General features: G+C 35.1%; 1 protein-coding gene across 3 annotated transcripts in view; it reads right to left on the reverse strand.

Moving 5' to 3' along the window:
* The window catches only part of LOC5569544 (pleckstrin homology domain-containing family G member 5), a 380,350-nt gene that overhangs the window by 263,930 nt on the left and 96,327 nt on the right, over nucleotides 1-20,093 (reverse strand). Inside the window, exons 2-3 of one of the 3 annotated variants that reach the window (XM_021848742.1) lie at nucleotides 8,659-9,182; nucleotides 958-1,831 (exon numbers count right to left, since the gene is read on the reverse strand). The exons of the other annotated variants lie outside the window; for them this stretch is intronic. The gene's annotated coding sequence lies outside the window, so the exon portion shown is untranslated. The remainder of the gene's footprint in view (nucleotides 1-957; nucleotides 1,832-8,658; nucleotides 9,183-20,093) is intronic. 3 annotated transcript variants of the gene reach the window in all.

Here is a 20,093-nt window from a genome sequence, read left to right on the forward strand (position 1 = left end):
AAACTTGGGATAACAACTATTCACTTTAAGACCTATGGCATTTTTGTCAACTAAGTGAACGTCAAACATGATGAAAATTGTTTTTTGCCAAAGGACAAAGCCTGCGTGTCATCTGTAGTCGATTGCAAAAAAGTTTGGATATTTTTTCTTCATACTTGCAAAAATGGAAGATTTCTCCTAATGCTTCCAAAACTGAACTAATAATATTCCCACATAAACTAAGAACTCTTTATTTGAAACCTTCAAGTAGGCATGTTGTCACGTTGAGAGAGGTTCTAATAAATTGGTCGGATGAAGTTTGGTCTAGGATATCATGCTAGATAAGAAGTTAACTTTCAAAATTTACATTGAGGGCATTCAAGCCAAATATAATAAATGTGTAAAATGTCTCTATCCTCTATCTCTAAAATCAAAACTTTGTCTTAAGAACAAGCTTTTGATATTCAAACAAATTTTCAGGCCTGCCATGTTGTATGCTGTACCAATATGGACTAGCTGTTTTAATACCAGGAAAAAAGCTCTGCAGAGAATTCAAAATAAAATTTTAAAAGTAATTCTGAAGCTTTCTCCCTGGTATAGTACCAATGAGTTTCATACAATATCCAATGTTGAAACATTGGAACAAATGTCAAATAAAACAATTAATAATTGAAGGCAAAAATCGTTGCAATCTTCTATTGCCACAAATGATGCGTTATAATATAATATTATATGATGTTATCATATTAACATCTTGTTAACAAAGCTTTAATTTTCATTTCCATTTCAACTATCATTATAGTTTTGATTACTAATTTAGGACGGCATATTCGTTATTCTCAATCAATTAAGTAAATGGTTACTTTGCCCATACTCACAACTTAGAAGGATATCCATCATATTTAATCATCACAACAGCAATCACAATCTGGTATTACTTTTTCGGGCATAAAATGAGGAAAAATAAAAAACACCTACCTTGTTACTGCCGCGAAAAATAACCGTCATCCAAACTAGCGTGAATTCCGCTATAACTCGGTTGATATCTTCACGGTCCTCATCAAATCCTCGAAACGCCAAACAAACCACCACTTTGCGTGGAAGCTCTCTCTCGAATCTGTGAATTTACATACACGCACTGACTCGTTACGTTTTAACACCTTTAATGCTATTAACACGCACGTTTATGATTTATTACCAGGTTAATTACAAACGACCCCGCTTGATTTTAGTACCCTACTTGTGTTGCCGTACACAATTAGCTAAAGGGCTCAAATAACGATTCGAGGATTAGATAAATCGCTGACAACGTAAACACAACTACTAAGCAATTACTGTATATCGTGCACTAGAACTTTAACGACATATTATGCAATCACATATGTTCTACATATTTTCCACACACATTCCAAATTGCACTACTCTTCCTCTTTCTGCTCAGTGAAAGCAATGGAACGAACAATTTAGATTTAGAATTTAAACACTTTATCGTTGGATTGAATATGTACACAAATTTTCTTCTCCATTTCCTTATTAAAACGACAATTTCACTCCCTCTCCGTTGAACCGTTGAATCTTGTTGACTTACGCAGTCAGCCAACCATTAAAGCCTTTTACTGGTTTCCATTCACTACCGTCGGGGGGAATCCTTCCAAAACCGTACAGGATTTATGCTGACGCAGCCCAAAACGTCGACACTGTGATGACAAAAAGAAAAAAAAATCGTTTCTCCGTGGGTCTGAGTGATTCGCTTTTCCCCAGTGTGGTCACAAGCCGATATTGCCTGCCATCAAATGCTGACCCAGGATGACTTCACTTTCCCGCGTGATCGTTTCCGGCTTTTATGAGCTGGCTGTAATTTTGATGGAGGAAGAAAACAAAAAAAAGGAAAGGTTTCTGATTCTTTCGTTTCGATTAGAATGAGTTTTGTCTATGTGGAGTTTTGCTTTTCTATCGAATTTGTCAGCCGTTGAACTGTCCCGCTGTGCACCGTGGTTCCGAATGAACATTTAAGGAGGAAATAAATAAGTTCCTACATTACATTAGTATATTTAAGCGACAAGAATACTAAAAACCCTAAGGCAAGTCTTCCACAAAATTCTTTCGGAATGTATAGTAAAATTCAAGATAATTTCTTCAAGAGCTCTGACAGGTATCTTTCAAGCTATTTTTTCAGTGGGTGCTCTAGAAACTGTTCAATTATTTGTTTTCAAATGATTTTTCCCGATAAGGGCCGGATTTACAAAGGTGGGGGCCCTGGGACCAGAAATTTGTGGAGGCCTTTTTTAGATATCTTTTTAGTGCTGTATAGTGGACTCAAAGATAGTTTCTTCAGAAAAAAATTTGATTGAGGTGATCTAATTACAATACACCAGTTTAAAATTGCTTGGAAAGTTTCATATGTTTTATCATATAAATATTCGAGCTGTTTTGTGACGTACCGTAATCCGGGGGCAAATTGATTAGTGAATTTGATCAAGTCGGTAACAAATAGCATTTTCTTCAAGGATGCCTAATACTTCGTTGGCATCACAGAAATTCAATGTTTTCTAGTTTATAGATGTCTAATGATGATTTTAAACTATTTTATTTTTATTATGGTCAGTTTTGCATAGAAATATTCCCAGTTTTTGAAGGTGTTAACAATACTGTTGGAAATGTCGGTACTAATCAATCTGCTGGTGCTAAGCTCGCATGCAAACTTTGAGTGTTAAAAATGTGGTGTAAGCTTCAGTGTGAACCGCTGAACTCATTTTTGAAATCGTATAGCATTACAAGAATATATTTGTTACTCATAAAACCGTTTATTGTTGAGTAACGTGCTTAATTCAAAGAAAATTGCATACATTTAGGTGTATTTTGCAGAATTTTGAGGTTTAATTTTGCAATAAAATTTCGACATCATTTTCGGATTCAGGAAACCCAAATTTAGTAAATAGGTGAATTTTGCATTCTAATATATGCTTTATTTTAAAGTGATCAATTTCACCCCAATGCGTCATTTTGATTTTTTGATATTAAAACTAAATTTATGATATGTTAAGATTTATTTCATAAAAAATAGATTACATAAACTGATCGAGATCAATGTAGTACTGAGTTCACCGAAATAAAATTGACAATTTTTGAATTCGGAAGGAAAACATGACAAACAGTTGTGAAATAGTGATCAATTTGCCCCCGGGTTACGGTATCTGCAAGTAAATGAAAACCATAACCTGACAAAGGATACATACTTTGTAATAAAAAAAACTTTGAATGGTTCGCCACTGTAAGTGTCGGCATAAGTGTGTTCTGTAATGGTCCAGCCAGCCGAGTTTTTTTTTCTTCATATGAGTAAAATATGATAACACATGCTTTCGGCCTGACAGCTGGAATGTTGTGCTTAACTATTTGATCAACAAGTTTTGAATTGAAAATTTGAAAGCATGTTTGTATCTCATAAAAAATTGTATATCATTGTCTAATCGCTTATCAAAATGAATCCTATGACCCAACGATTTTCTCCAATAACATACATCCCTCCCAGTAACCTCTGTGGAGATGCAGAGGAAAACATGGTCTCCAAATAGCAAGGGTTAGACACTAACATTCCTCCCCTCCAATCCCACTTGACTGCAAGAACGTGGACGGCACCGTTATTGACCCTGTATAAATAGAGGCACTGAAATATGTACACTGAAGAAGATTAATGCCAATACCAGCTGAACTTCTAGTTGATTCTTTGTACATCTTCACTGACTTCGGTCAATAACGGAATAGCAACCATTGATATGTGTAGTCAGTCAATGCTAAGCTATATAATGATAGCCATTGAGCTACTGAACAACTCCTTGGCTCTGTTTTCGAAATTGAGAAATTGATCGGAAACTCTTCACTAGTTCCCACAGAAATCCTATTCATGGGGGATTTTCCATAAAATTTTCTTGGAATTTCTCCATGGATTTCGACAGTAATGTCAACTGGAATACCTCTGTAATAACCTCGTGAGAAACCTTCAAGTTTTTCTCTGTGGATTCATTGGAGATTCCTCTTGTAATTTATCAAGAAGTTTTTCAAATTTTCCGTAAATTAATAAGATTCGTAAGTAAATTAAGATTCGTTCAATAATTAAGCCAAAAAAAAATCATTTTGATTTCCGAGCTACGAAAAAATACACAAAAATCCAAAATGTAGCCCGTCCAAAAGCGAAGTTGGGTAATAGAGAGTTAAAATAAGCCACTGGGAGTTATATGCTAGTCCGTTGTCTAGGGAGTGTAGTGCTTCCTTCAAAGGGCAAATCGTCTACTGGAAGCGTTAACGTGTTGGTGTCTTTATTTTTTTTAAGAATCCTGCCTTCAGAATACTTTAGAAATCCATTTCAACATTTCTGTTGGTAAACCCAAATGATAGTTTAAAATATCATACGGTTGTTCATTCATAATTTATAAAGGATTTTCTGGAATTACTGAGGGGTTCTCCAAGAAATAGCACAAGGAATTCTAGGAGTCTCCCCTAAAGTTGTCTTCAATATCACCAAACGAGGATTCTTTCCACAAATTCTTCAGACAGATCACTAACCATTTTTCCTACTTTGCCTAACAGGTTCTTCCTAAAGTTTTTCTTTCAATTCCTTCAACAAAACTGTCAGAAAATCTCTTGGAAAAAATATTCAGAAGCTTCTACCAAAAAAAAAAAAAAAAAACTAAATGATTCGTTCAGGTGTTATTTCAAGGATTTATTCTTATATTTCACAACATGTTCAAGAGCAATTTAACAAGATTCCATTGGGAAAATGTTCTTAGTGATTTTTCAGAGAAATTCTCTGCAGATCTATCTACATTTCTTCACACAATTTTCTCCAACTCTTTCTTTAGATTTTTCTATAAATCAGTTTGATGTTGCTCCCCGTATTCCTCCAAAACTATCTCAAATATTTTTTTTTTCCAAACACTCGCAATTTTAAGAGAAACTCGTTTAGGGATATCTGTAGAGTATCAAATTTATGTTCACCCTGGGATATCACCCTAGCAATCTTCTGAAAAATTCACCAGAGATTAATTAAAGTATTTTCCAGAGATTTTCTCTTCAAGCAGTGCTAGCGACACTTATGGGGAGGATATTTTTTAGAGAAATTTACAACAGGTTTACTAAAGGATGTCACAATTTATTACTGAACATCTATAAAAGTCTTCATTAACTCCATCCAGTATTCTTTAAGGGTCTTGAAATTACTTCATACATTTCTTACATCAATAACATCCAGAAATCTATACACTAAATATTTTTGGTCCAAAAAATATTGCACAAATGCTTCCAGTTTTTTTTAGGAATTTCTTTAAATTATCACTCTACGCTGCATATCCAATTTATATCAAATTTTTAGAGCAACTTAAAAAAAAATGGAAGAACTTCCAAAGAAATTTGTTGGATAATTTCAGCTTAACATGACTCATATTCCGAACGGTGACGATTTGAAAGGGTAAAATTAACATTTTTCAATGTGGAGTATAAATTGTGAATCCTGTCGAGATATTTTGAAGATTTCATTGAAAACTCACTGCTTAATGGCAAGTATTCGGAATATGCGTCATGTTCGGAATTGAAGTAATTGTAAACAATATAATAAATTTTATTTGGAATAATACATTTCACAGAAAAGCTGGTTTTTGTAGAAATAATTACAGAAAACTTTGTTCTTATTTCATCGTCTTTTATTATAGATTAATTGATTGGTGTTCAAACAGATGAAAATTTTACTGGTATTTGTAACATCTTAGAATGTTTTTCATGAACTCTGAAGTTTCATGATACTATGGTGAACAGATTAATGTTGAAACCATTTCCTTCCTACTTGCAGAGATTACAATCAAACTTGACTGGAGGAACTTTTTTCATTATTGTGTTGATTATTGAGTCGAGCACCTACACTAATGAAGTCTGTAAGTCGCAGATGAAATAGGCCTATCTGTCAAAATAAGCAACTTATTAGACTATAAAGGTATTTGCTCTCCTCACAAATTGATTTATTATTATTATTTTCTTTTTCTTTTGAAAAAGTGAAATGTTGAAGTTCAATTAGTGTTTTTCTTCATTATTGTGTTTATCCCGAATATATTGTCGATATTTTTTCAAGGACATTGCCAAAGATGTTTTAACGTTCAACGCTCCGTCATATTAATCATCGTCATTATCAAAACTTCAAACGCAGTTTTTCTGTTCAAAAATAAAAGTTATTCGATGAAAATGTGTTCATTGTGTTTCGGTTGGAGAATAGAATACAGTGAACATATTTTCCTGTGAATGTTCTTGATTTTGAACGAAAAAACTGCTTTTGAAAATTCCGAAATCGATGACGGATCCTGCCCCCTTAGGTGGTAATATTCGAAATGTTTGATTTTATTGAAATAAAATGTGCATTACGTAGCTAGGTTAAACTGAAATGAAATTTTGAATTACTTTAAAAAATCGTTGAGGGATTCTGCTATTTTCATAAATTCATAGCATTTACCCTTTTCATTCAGATTTTTATAAAGTGTTGTTTTTTAGAGTATGGAAACATTTTTGTACGAATTCCTTAAGATAGCGTCATAAGAAGGAAGGAGAAACAACAAAATGTTAATGCAGGTCGAAAAATATTCATAATATTTCATCCAAAGCTGAACGATTACAGGAAAAATGAAACTTCTCTAATAAATTTTAAAAAATCTCATGGAGCTCCTCCAGAATCTTCTTTAGAAATTATCTTTGAAATCTAACAGTATTCCTTCCTTGCGTCCAAGAATCGCACAAGAAGTCAATTCCAGAATACAAAACTGCCAAAAATTGATAAACCTCTTCAAATAATTCCTTTACTGCTATGCTGATTTCGAAAGCAAAGTTTTCCAGGAGTTTTCAACAAACTTCCTCTGCAGATTCGAAGCCAACATAAATTTTAAAAATTATTTGTGTGAATAATTCTTGAATAACACTGCGGAACACGTTTTTGTCTCGAGCACCAAAATACCGCTATGCACTCAATTAAAGGTTGCTGAATCCATTACCGATTTCAAAAATATCATAGCACGTCTAGTTTTTTAGATATTGGCTGTTGAAAATGTAAACATGACTATTTCAGCCAACTTGCATGCAAGTTTTCCAGCTTGCAAGGCAATTTATTTGCTTAATTTGCCACAGAATTCAAACTTTATATGTAAGTTTATGATTCTTTCGATGCGGAAAAGTTATTTTTCGATCGTTTCAAAAAGTATTGTATTTTCCCATACACGAAAAACGAAGAACTTTGTATGCAGACAGCAAGCATGTCGAAAAAATAGCTTCAACCTAAATTTTATTGCGCAATTTCAACCAAATTTAATCTAAAATGAAAGTTGAAGTGCAAAATAGGATGGTTAGGGGATGTGATCACAAAAAATGTTTGATAAATTATACTTTGAATTTTATGTAAACATCAATAAAACCAGTGTTTTATACAACTTTGGCAACTTGTAGCTAAAAATTGTGACGTGCTGGAACATTTCTAAAAATGGCATCAGATTCAGCAACCCCAAATCAACTCGAGACACATAATTTGATCCTTGAGACACGCAGAAATGTCATTTTTGTTACGCTGTGTAATCCGGAGAAAATGAAGAACTTTGAATACGCCCCGCTATTAGAAGAAATCATCCTCCTTCCGATAGTGGAGTTGGATTACGTAAGACGAGTCAAATGTACTCTTCAGGTTCGAAATTCTGGGATGATTTTTAAGGTTCAAGTCAGTTAAAGCTGTGATTATGAAATTGTTTGGTACAGTCATGGGAGAGTTGACTCTAAATTCAGCATATAGATATCGAGCTAGAGAATCATAGTAAAAGTTGGGTTTCTTGTCAAAAGTAGTTTTTTTTATTATAACTCGATACCTCTTACACTCGATGGCCCTTTCAATATCAAGTTATGGAGAGGTGACTGTAGTTTTTTTTTAATCTAAGCATAGCCACTCTTCTTACACGTAAACATTTCCACGGAACCACGGTGCACAACTTTTCTACTGTGTTGGATTGAGTTTGCCGGTGACTGCAAGGGAAAAGCAATAACAAAAATATCGCCGACCAAATTTCGGTGGGCGACAGGTTTTCCACCATTGACCACGTGACCATGATGGGTGGAGGAACTGTTTGATTGGTTGCAGGGAACGCTCTGTTCGGTCACCCACGTAAATAGGTGACTCTTTGACCTCCAACCGGTAGATTAAGATTGCCTAGTAAAGATTATGGGCTATAAAGTGTTTGAATATTTATATAATTTGGATATCGATGACGAAAAGGGGGAACCAATGCACAGTGGAAGATTTGGTATTTTTAGTGCTTTTAATAAATAGCGTTTCAATGTTGCTTCATTCATAGTGTAATGGTGTCTTCAAAGAAACTTTTCAGAAAGAAAATGCGCTTCTTTCGATGCATTTAACATTATGATTTATAAATCGAAGCCTTAAATCTTCATATGCACAAATTTAAACAACCAGAAAGCGGTTTAAGCTGAAATCCTGTTGCTTACCACCAGTGAGTGACCACCGGTCAAAATTTCAGCTTCATGATTTGTGCTCTTGAAGATATTGATAGATTTTTCAATTCATCCCAATCTTAGGTTTGTAACATTTCACAGGTCACGTGGTCAAGTGCAAAAAAATTCCACACCATTAAACATACAACTTTCAATTACCTCCAGTACATTCATTCAGCAAATCAGTGTCAAAGCACATCGTATGCCTATTCCATGAACCAATCCTACGTTGCGATGTCACGCTGCACAAACGTATCACTCCTTGCTTGGCCTAGTTTCTTTTTCGGAACAGCGCTTTTGACACTTTCATGTGGTGGTACCGTCACTGACACTGCCTTCCAAGCTAATCCTCTTTCGCCAAGTTCGCATTACGATGAAAAGATTATGGTCACCCCTGGAGCGCTCTGTACGGATTAGATTGAGCGGATCTCTATCCAAATTATCGATTTTCACTTCGTTCACTTTCGTTGGCACCGGCTTGCAGCACTCCCGAAGGCAAAACCGTGTTGTTTTTCTATTCCGTGCATGTATACATCACTTTATTGGCGTGCTAAATCCTTCCTCAGGGCCACCTCGCACATCCAGATTCTTCGTCCGATTAGGCGCTGGAGCTGTCCTTGTTTGTTGTTCCTATTTCAAGTCACCATTGGCGTAGCTGGAAATTTTCTTTTTCTGGAGGGGGCCTAGCGTAGAGATATAATTCCATCACAACAACCACGGTTCCCGAGTTACCACATGCATTCTTATTCAGCGTTTTGGGCTTATAGGGATAATATACAGCTAAAATAGGGCGTTTCAGTTGTATAATATCACCATATTAGCACGCAGTGCGAGAATTTCATAGTATGGCGGAATCTAGATCTAAGCGTTTTTTTGTGATATTCACAGATCTAACCTTTATTCCTAATTTTGTCTCAAATCGCTGTTCATCAGTAGTTTTCATTGATTTCAAGTTCAAAATGGAAAATTTTAAGTGCAACATATATAGATTCCATGACCTACGAAGCATCCTTCTTAGAATTTTAGAAGGAAACTAGACATTTCTAGGAATTCTTATTATTAGTGTTTTTAGTTTATTAGTGAAATAATTGGCAAAATCAAAGACTAACCATATCTGGTGAAACTATTCTATTAGAATCTCTAAGGACTTGCTAAGGAAGATTTTCAAGAGCACCTCAAAGATCTAATGATTTTTTTTCAAGTATTGTGATAAAATTTCATAAGGCATTGCCAAAACATTCTCACATGAAATCGTTGAAAGGCGTGTTATAAGGGACGGGCCTGTAAATGAAACCAACACCTTGTGCTTATGAAGCAGAAGTGTTAGCCATTAAACCATCAACTTCGTCTAGGTTTATGGTTCATCAACTCATCAAAAAAATCTTATCAATAGCATCCTTTTGAATAAAAACAAAAATTGAATAAAGAAAAGCAATTCACCAGGTATCGAGTGCTCCTAACATCGATTTAAAAAATAGATAAATTGGAATTAAAAATTCGTTGTTTCCAACATGGATTCAAAATCGACCAACGCTAGTTATCATAAAAGAACAAAGCGTTTGTGGAAATTCAAGGTTTAAATCTTAAAAAAAATAAAATAAACAACAATAAACATGGTAAGTGATTTTATTTTTTTCAAGAATTCCTAGCAGAATTTCGTAAAAAGTATTCGTAATTTCCTGTACGAACTCCGGTAAAAAACTTTTCATCATCCATCAACCTACTTTTTATCCAAAGAATGAATAACTTAATGCCCTACTTTTCCATCAACGAAAACAGAACTGAAAAGTGATACCTTTCGGCATTGTTTCATAACGGTGCCCAAAAGTAGTATTTTTCTATTCTGTTTTGGGGATTGGTAAATTAATATCTGAGTGCCTCCATAAAGTTTATTGTGGTGTTACCATTTACTGTGAGCAACACTGTAGTTTCCTTGCATACAAGTTGGATGATACAAAGCATGACGCAAGTTTGTATGTTAAATGATACAAACCTAGACAAGCGTCAGTATCTGTTGTGCAGTTAACTCTCCTTTACTCGATATTCCGTATCTCGATATCGAGTTAGAGAACCATAGTAAAAGTTGGTTTTCATGGCTAACTCGATGGTCCCTTCAATATCGAGTAAGGGAGAGATGACTGTATTTGTTGAGACAGATCCGTCTATACATTTGTTTGAATCGGTGAAGGACCGGTGAGAACACGATTTCATTTCCATAGAAGAGCTTCCCCATCAGTTGATTTGAAACGTCTTGTGAAAAGACCTATTGGTGTCTGGAGCCAACTGAGATTATATGTTTTATTTTCTGAGATATTTAATGTTATTATAGTTGTTGAATGAATTGCAGTTTTAAGTGCCTGGCAGATGCAGATCTAACGACCAAAAGAAACCACGATGGGATGAAATCCCGTCGCAATAATACTACTCACGCTAAAAAAAAACAGTTTGCCACTTCTTTTTTTAAGAGACTCCTTGATAATAATCAGATAAGATTTATGGATCTCATGGATTCCCATGATTTATATCTGGATAAATTTTTCGAGAATTTTAGAGAGATTAAATTCATTAAATTTATCGTTAAAATTGAAACAATTTTGCTATGCAGTTCAACTTTGAGTACATTTCTGAAAAAAAATATTTTGAAATATAATTATGGTGAAGAAGCAAACAAGATGGCCACTTTATAAAATAAACAATCCCTATTCTCGAATACATCCATTATTCAACGGTCATTAATATTTGAAACTAATCAACCCATCAACTGTCATGCTCTTGCATTGTCTACAACAATGTAGAAAAACATCGCTCACTGTGAATAGCGGCAACGAGATGCTTCTGAAGGTAGTCAATATTGTTCAAAAAAATAGTATAATTTTATACTTTAATAATTTTTATGCTCTAAATTCAACACATAAAATTGTTTTATAAAAATAGGCTATCACCAGGCAACGATTTAATTTCGAATGTAATATTATGCAAAATTTCTGGGTGTCTGCAGGAGTCTTGGGGGAGACCTACCCCTTTCTATTCCAACGCCTATGCCAGTCACCCCTGCCAACGGTAATGGTTCGTTATAATTCGACGCCAAACAGATCGCGGTATGGCAAAAGCTTTTCATCTTCTCTCGCCGTCGCCGCTTCAGTCTAACTATGGACGACAGCACGTGGAAAATGGCGTCAAAACAAGCAAAGAACTTTGGCAGGCACGTTCACTCACGATGATGGCACACGTTATGAGCATTGGCTCAGCGAAGCGAAAACTAATGAAAAGAGTAATTTTTCTTCTTTCTTCAAGGATGTCTTAGTAGTCCGTCATCTTCGTCGCTCTTCCGCATGGTGCAAGGAGCTGTTCATGCTGCTCATGCGAACAAATAAGAAGACAGCTGACGACTGGTAGCTGCTGTATTAAGTTTCGGTAAGCCCATTAAGTTTTCCTCGGATGTGGCACACATCCAGTGAATCACGTCGCGGTTATTAAGTTTGTACAATCATTACAGGCTGATTCAACGTCATTGTGAACATTGTGAAACTTATTACAGATTTGTTGCTTATGAATTCTGATTCATTTCAAAGCACATGAAATGGTCATCTTTAATGTACAGGTTTTAAACGTATTTTTAAAAGTAAATTGCACAGCCAGAAATAAATTTTAATTAGTTTTCATAATCCGGGGTCAAATAGATCATTGGGTGGAATTTGATCATGTCGGTACCAAATAGCAAGTTCTTCCTAGAATACCGAATATATCGTTGGCATTACGTCCATTCCATGTTTGAATCAAAAACTTTTCTGATGGTTATTTAAAACTTATTTATTTTTTAAATTAGTTTTGCACAGAATTATACACACTTCTTAAATGTGAAATCAGGGATTGAATCCTGAGAAAATTGAGAGAATCTCTCGCCTATCGTTATCTGTAACTATCAGAACATGCTGCACATTATGAGAGACTATTCAACGTATACTGCTACAACTTTGATCAGATCGGGGGGATAGCAGTTCAAGATAAACTCCCTCTAAACATGTTCCAAACCTGGGGGTGCTATTGCTATTGGAAGTTCGTGGATTGTTTATCGTGTCAGTAGAGAAAAACACCTACCCCCAACGGTAAACAAGCGAAAACAATTGATTTTATCATCGCTCTCTCTTTGAGGCTCTCGTTTGCTGCTTCCATTTATCATAGTTGTTACAACTTGCGATACATTGACGATCGCAGACCGCAACAGATTGGATGTTTTTCTTTGCTTGCTTTGAACGTGCTTCATACTCAGATGAGAGCAAATTTTGCAATGCCTGAGTGTAATCAAAACTGCTGAAAAATCCAGAAAAAACAATACGCTGGTGCTAAGCTTTGTAGCAGTACAATGAATCAAGTAATTATTATTTGTAAATAAATTATATGAACATGTAATGAACTTCACCATTGAACTTTCCCTTGAATTCTATCGCTCAGTTTGAGTGAATATTACCATAGAACTCAATTAACTCACTCACAACTCACAAGCTCGATTTTTATCACGCAACAAGTTGCAGAATGATGATTTTCGCAGCACGAGTCGTACATGTATCCAACCAGGCATGCCGAGTTAGATAATAACGGCTAATGCTGTAAAAATAAAGTTCAGCAATAAGGTGCTGCGTACAAGACTTTTAGCGACTTCGTAGACGACCTCTCTGAGGGTATCATAAATCATATCGGGATGCATTACAGTTATGACCCGATTTTGTCAGCCCCCGATTTTGTCTACCCCCAATTTTAGCATCTTTTTAGACCCAATTTCATCCACCCCCGATTTCTGCACCCTTTTGATCCGATTTTGTCAGCCTTCAAAAAATACATGATTTTAATGTGGTAATATTATGTACAACCACAATGTAAAAAGTTTGGTATGACATTGGCCACGTCTATACGATCATCTAAAGTATGAATTCACTTTGTATCGCGGTTGTCACAGAACGCAGTTACGTTAATGATCGTGTATATTATTACGGTTCATACAAAAATATTAAAAAACGCTGTAAACATTGACAAAAACATTAAACAAAGTCTATACACGAGAATAAAAACAAAAAGTGGTCGAAATTTTTTTCCCGATTTTGTCAACCCTTGATTTTTTGTGTATTCATTCATTCCAAAACTCAAAAAAGTTGCGTAATAATAAAGCGTTTTGCAATAATTACGCAACTGAAATCAGTTGCGTAATGGTAATTACATTATTGTATAATTCGATGTAGCAGGCCGCTCATATGCTGCAGCTAACTGATAGAAATTATCGAAGTGCTGATTTTGCTGAAATTAGGTTAACAAAATCTGAATCCTTAAGTTTAATAAAAGAATAGTAGCTTATGGAACAAGTTGCAGAATGATGATTTTTACAGCACGTGTCGTAAATTTATCCTACGAGGCTTGCTGCAAAAATCGAGTTCTGCAATGAGTTACGTACAGCATTTTTTGCAATTTCGTAGAAGATCACTTGAGGATATCAGAACTTATATCGGAATGCATTCACCATTATTTTACAATTTCAAAAAAAAAAATGTTGTGTAATTATTCATTACCCAACTCAAAACAGTTGCGTAATGAAATAGCGTTGCTGTTGTTTGTTCAAATTTGGCACTCAGTACTCGCATTGTTGATTTTTTCTCCACAAGATTCGTTAAAAACCTCGCTTTTAACGTACAGTATTAGGGCGGTGATAGTTTCGATGGCCGAACAGATGACAACCAGAAAATTAATTCAAGAGCGTCATTGCCAGCATCTTCATGCATGTGGTGTGTTTTTAAAGCGAGCATTTTACATGATGCGTACACTAAGTATTTAAACGATACAATCTTCGAATGTTTTCGATTCTATTGAGTATTAAAAAACTAATTATGCGGGTTGTCAGTGACAACGACATTCGGCCAAACGACCTGCACTCATTTCTTCACGTGATATATCTCATATTTCCTTTGGAACACATAGCAAACTTAGTGACATCGTATAGAGGAAGGATAAAGCTTTCTTCTCCTTATTCTTCTTCTCCTTCTTCTTCTTCTTCATCTTGGCATTAACGTCCCCACTGGGACAGAGCCGGCTACTCAGTATAGTGTTCTCATGAGCACTTCCACAGTTATTAACCCGTATAGGCCTGAGTGAAAGCAAAAATTCTAAAACCCTCACCGCTCAGCGAATTCTTAATGGATTCAAATGATTTTTTGTCAGTATACTGGCACATATATCTAGTTTCTAGAAGTGGACAAAAGAACGCGGAAATATTCCTGTGGTCAAAGTTATTCCGGTGGATCACTGGGTCAGGTCGAGTGAGATGGGTACAGTGCGTATGTGCCCCTTGAGGTAGGCAAATTTCAAGTCACAGATTTTTTCTGGAATCCGCTATAATGTGGCCACTACATGACGGAATTTTAAGAAAATTGCATCAGTGTAAACCTTTTGAGAAACGATTGAATTGGATAACTATGAGTATTGCATTTGATTTATCCTACAAATAACCATTTTTGGGTCCTGAGACGCCTCAAACTTACGATAAAGTGGCCTATTTGTATCTGAACATCTGTGACAAGCTTATGGGAATGCAATTTAGTGCACAATTATGTTTGATTTCTTCTTTTCGAGAATTGAAACGAATTAGTATCCAACAAATCTATAGCCGGTTCTTCCAGGCATTACGTCCGAATGATCACATCCGGTATATTTTGAACGGTGCAAAACTCTTCATTTATAATGTTGAATGTCAATTCTTAATGATTTATGCAAATTAAAATGATTGTCATTTCAAAAAAATTAAGGTAACTTTGCATGTCCCAAAAAATAGCCCTTTTTTACCCGACTTGACCCAGTGACCCACCGGAATAACTCCGGCCACAGGAGTATTTCCGAGTTCCTCTGGCTACTTCTAGAAACTAGATATGTGGGCCAGTGAACTGACAAAAAATCATTTGAATCCGTTAAGAATTCGCTGAGCGGTGAGGGTTTCAGTATTTTTGCTTCCACTCAGGCCTATACGGGTTAACTGAGAGCTTTGTTTGCCAAAGTTGCCATTTCCGCATTCGTATATCGTGTGGCAGGTACGATTATACTCTATGCCCAGGGAAATCAAGGAAATTTCCATAACAAAAAGATCCTGGACCAATCGGGAATCGAACCCAGAAACCGTCAGCATGGCTTTGTTTTGTAGCCGCGGACTCTAACCACTCGGCTAAGGAAGGCTAAGGATAAAACTTTCATCTAAGACTAAAAATGAAATAAAATGAACAATTTTCTAAATAATGCTCTACGATTATGACGTATATGGCGAATACAATCAATGAAAACATCATTTTTTGTACAACAAAGGAACAAGTTTTCTATCGTTGGCGTTTTCTTCGAGTCGAATGAAGAATAAGGGTATTAATTTAAGGGGAAAATCTGCCGACCTTCTTGGATTTCGACGCCATCTTAATTTTTGATAGTAGAATGAGTTTTGTTTGTACTTGTTGAATTTTAAAAATATCGTATCGCTTACTCTTCTTGTTTTTGTTTTCTTGGCGTTTTGTCCTTACTGGAACAGAACCTGCTTCTCAGTTTGATTCGTTATAAAAGCAGATAATTAATTAAGAATTTTCTTTACAATGCATATTTGGTACCAGAACGATTCTTCGGCATATCATCAAGCTCAGGAATAGCATTCATTCTTTCATTTATTTGGTTCAAAACATTGATTGAAATGAACAATCAGTTGAACTGCTGAGATAAGATAAGAATGAAAGAATCAGAATGTTTTTTTTTATGGATGCCTCATAATTCAACATGACAAGCACCGGCAGCTAAGATGGTAAAAAAACATTTAACCGCTTTAAACCAAAATGGCGTCGAATTCCAAGATGGCCGCCAGATTTGAATCTCAAAATGATATTCCTGAGTATTGGCATTACATCCACATTGGAACATAGTCTGCCTATCAGCTGTTCAATTTCGCTATTTATATGTTGGGCGGCAGTTTAAACGATACTAAAGTAGCACAGAATTTCAAGATTAAGATATTTTACATTAAATCTACAGATATCATTGCAATACTTACTAATGTCCTAACGCACAATCTGTAAACTTCATTCAATGAACAACAATGCACATGGTTAAAAAAAAAAGAAATCTAGAAGGATTACATTCATTTAATTCATTTATTCATAACTCCTGAACTCAAAGATATATCGAAGAACCATTCGATTATAAAAACGCATTATAAAATAAAATTCTTGTTTAATAACCTTTTTTATGGCTAATTCAGCTGAGTAGCCGTCTCGATTTCAGTAGGGACATAACACCAGAAACAAGAAGAATAGGAGTATGAGTAATCTGATTTAGTGGCAGCCTCAAAATTCATTATGTTGGATGCTAACAAGGTGAAAAACTAATTCTACTACTTAAAATCAAAATGGCCTCAAAATCCAAAAAGGTCGCCATATTTTTTCACTTAAATTTATGCTCTTACTCTTTACTCAATTCGAAGAAACAACCAACGATTGAAGACTTGTTTCTTTGTTTTACAAAAAAAAAATGTTTCATTAATTGTACTCGCCATATACGTCAAAATCGTAGAACATGATTTAGAAAATCGTTCATTTCATAGGGTAAATACCATTGCTCACCTAGTTTGTGTAGCCTATTTTACTCAGTTTTTCTCAGCTTTCTGATGGTGACCTCAGAATTCTAAACGAGCGGTGCGCTAATGGTGAAAAAACGGTTTCCTAACAAAATTCATGATGGTGGCCAAATTCAAAATGGCCGCCAAGTTTTGTTTAGTTTCCGATGAAAGCTTTATCCTTTTTCTATACGATGCCACTTAGTTTGTTATGTGTTCCACGGTGTGCTGAAACACACATACTATCGAACTTGCATGAACCTCCGATCTTTTTACACTAAAAGTTAGTCTTGGTAGTCAAAAAATGCTTGCGGCATATTAAAAATTCTTTCATCGGCAAAAATTTGAAAAAAGTTGATTTTTATATTTTTGCCCTTTCCTTATATAAAGGTTCATAGGTAAATATTAGAGTTACACTAATGTTGATGATTTTTTAACGGTTTAAGACCCTTCTGACGCATTTTGAACTCGACTGAAATATCAGATGTTTCATATTGAGCATCATTTCTACCTGCACTCACACAATATGACCAGCCCATGGTAGTATGCCGTTTTATAACGACTTCACTTATTGACATAACCTCATACCCGAGTAACACACATGTTATAATTGCGGCAAAATAACTCTTATATGACCAGATTTTACTATATAAGAGTTATTCTGCCTCAATTATAACATGTGTGCTACTAGGGTATAAATTTAAAGTTACACACTACAAAACACTACAAAATTTCTAAAGGCCTTACTTCTTATGTAAGTGTAACAATATAATGCGATATTTGTAAAGTTTTTATGCGAAATTTTATTGAAATCTTGCAGCCACTCGTTGTTTATGTTTATAGAACCTCACATCATTGACGTATCCTCTATTCCATTTAGAGACGAACCAGCCAAGGGCTGAAAGTCTCTCAAATAAAGAAAATTCATTCATTCATTCTATTCCATTCGCCTATCTAACACTAAATACTTAAATTTAAGTTTTCATGTTACACCCGATTCTCCAAACCTCGATATTAAAAGGGTCATCGATTGAGAAAGGTACAGAGTTACAGAACACAAAACCAGTGCAAATACAATCCAAGGGACCATCGAGGTAGCCATAAAATCTAAGTTTCACTATGGTTATCAAACTCCATATCGAGATACGAAATATAAAGTCAGGGAGAGTTGATTATGAAAATTAATAAAATTGTTGTGTCTGTTTTGCAAGTTGTGCCTTCCATGAGTGTGCAGTCGTAAATAAAAGTGCGGGATTGCGTTGGATCGATTTGCTATCAACGCCGCATTATTCTTCATTTTATGACAAACGATCCGACGTGATCACGCTCTACTGTGCAAAATGCGAAATATAAGAGCAGATTCTTGAATGCGCAACACTTCACGATGGACTTGAAACCATATGTAGACTATAAAAGCCATTCACTGTGAATTTCGTTGAATTGAACCATCTTTCAAGACTTTTGCATGCACATGAATGTGTAGCCTACGTGTATCCATTTCAGGGATTTTCTATTATGATTGGAAAACTCTGCCACATACAGTGAGTCACAGTGAAAATCGTCCACCTTGAACATTACCAGAAAAGTTATTCGTACTATTCTTGTATAGAACAAGAATTCAAATAAAATGCCTCGTTACGTTAGTTCGGCAAGGGTCTTGATAATTGTATGCAATTCAAGTCATTGAATATTAAAAGAATAAATTAAGCTTTAAATTTGTAAAAATAATCAATAATAAGGTCACAGTGAAAATCGTCCACCTTGCCGCTATGCATGATTTTTGGGGTAACATTATAAAGTTTTCATTCATATCATTTCTTTATCTCGCGCACACATATACATTCAAGCACGATCTGCTATGCAAGAATAAAAATGGTTTTGTTTTTTAGAGTTTTTCCATTTAAATGGGACGAAATAAACAAACATCGTCAGATATAAGAAAACTTGTGATAAAACTACACAAAAATGGCAAAAATCAACTGAAAATCACCAAATTTGTTGCAAAAGGGTGTACTACCGTATAGAGTAAGGTACCGTGGGGTAAGTGGATACAGAAAAATCAATTGTCAACTTCATTGTTATGTACAGCTAACGTGAAAAATGCAATTCAAACTTTTTTCTGTGAATAACAAATGAGGGACTAATATTCTTCAAATCGTCATTTATTTCGATTTTTCTGATTGTTATGTATTGAGTATGAGGGACTTGAAAAAAATGATGATCCACTTGCCCCACCATGGTGGGGTAAGTGGATCACCAATAACAAACATCTGTTCTCAAAACAAATGTGGTGTAATTATGTATAGTACGAATGATATTACTCTTGTTCTTGTTATTGGTGCAAGTAGTGTTACATTTTAATACTTTTAAATTAAAAAGTTTGGTGCAAGTAGTGTTACATTTTAATACTTTTAAATTAAAAAGTATCTTTATTTATTAAAAATATATGTATATACATGTTTTACACATTAGTTCACACTAATACGAATAAACAATAAATTGTAGCTAGAACAATTTGAAGAAAATTCATCCACTTATACACATAAGTTATATAGAAGTATTGTAGGATTATGCCTAATGATGTTTTACAACGACACTCGTAGTTTAAAAATATAAGCTACATTTACTTTTGAATAAAAAACTGAAATCCTTTTATTCTATTTATGAATATATTTGTATAATCTGTCTTAAACAATTTATATGATCATCTTCTTCTTTCTGGCGTTACGTCCCCACTGGGACAGAGCCTGCTTCTCAGCTTAGTGTTCTTATGAGCACTTCCACAGTTATTAACTGAGAGCTTACTATGCCAATGACCATTTTTGCATGCGTATATCGTGTGGCAGGTACGAAGATACTCTATGCCCTGGGAAGTCGAGAAAATTTCCAACCCGAAAAGATCCTCGACCGGTGGGATTCGAACCCACGACCCTCAGCTTGGTCTTGCTGAATAGCTGCGCGTTTACCGCTACGG

The sequence above is a fragment of the Aedes aegypti genome, chromosome 3, assembly GCF_002204515.2.
Source record: "Aedes aegypti strain LVP_AGWG chromosome 3, AaegL5.0 Primary Assembly, whole genome shotgun sequence".
NCBI classification, from domain to species: domain Eukaryota; kingdom Metazoa; phylum Arthropoda; class Insecta; order Diptera; family Culicidae; genus Aedes; species Aedes aegypti.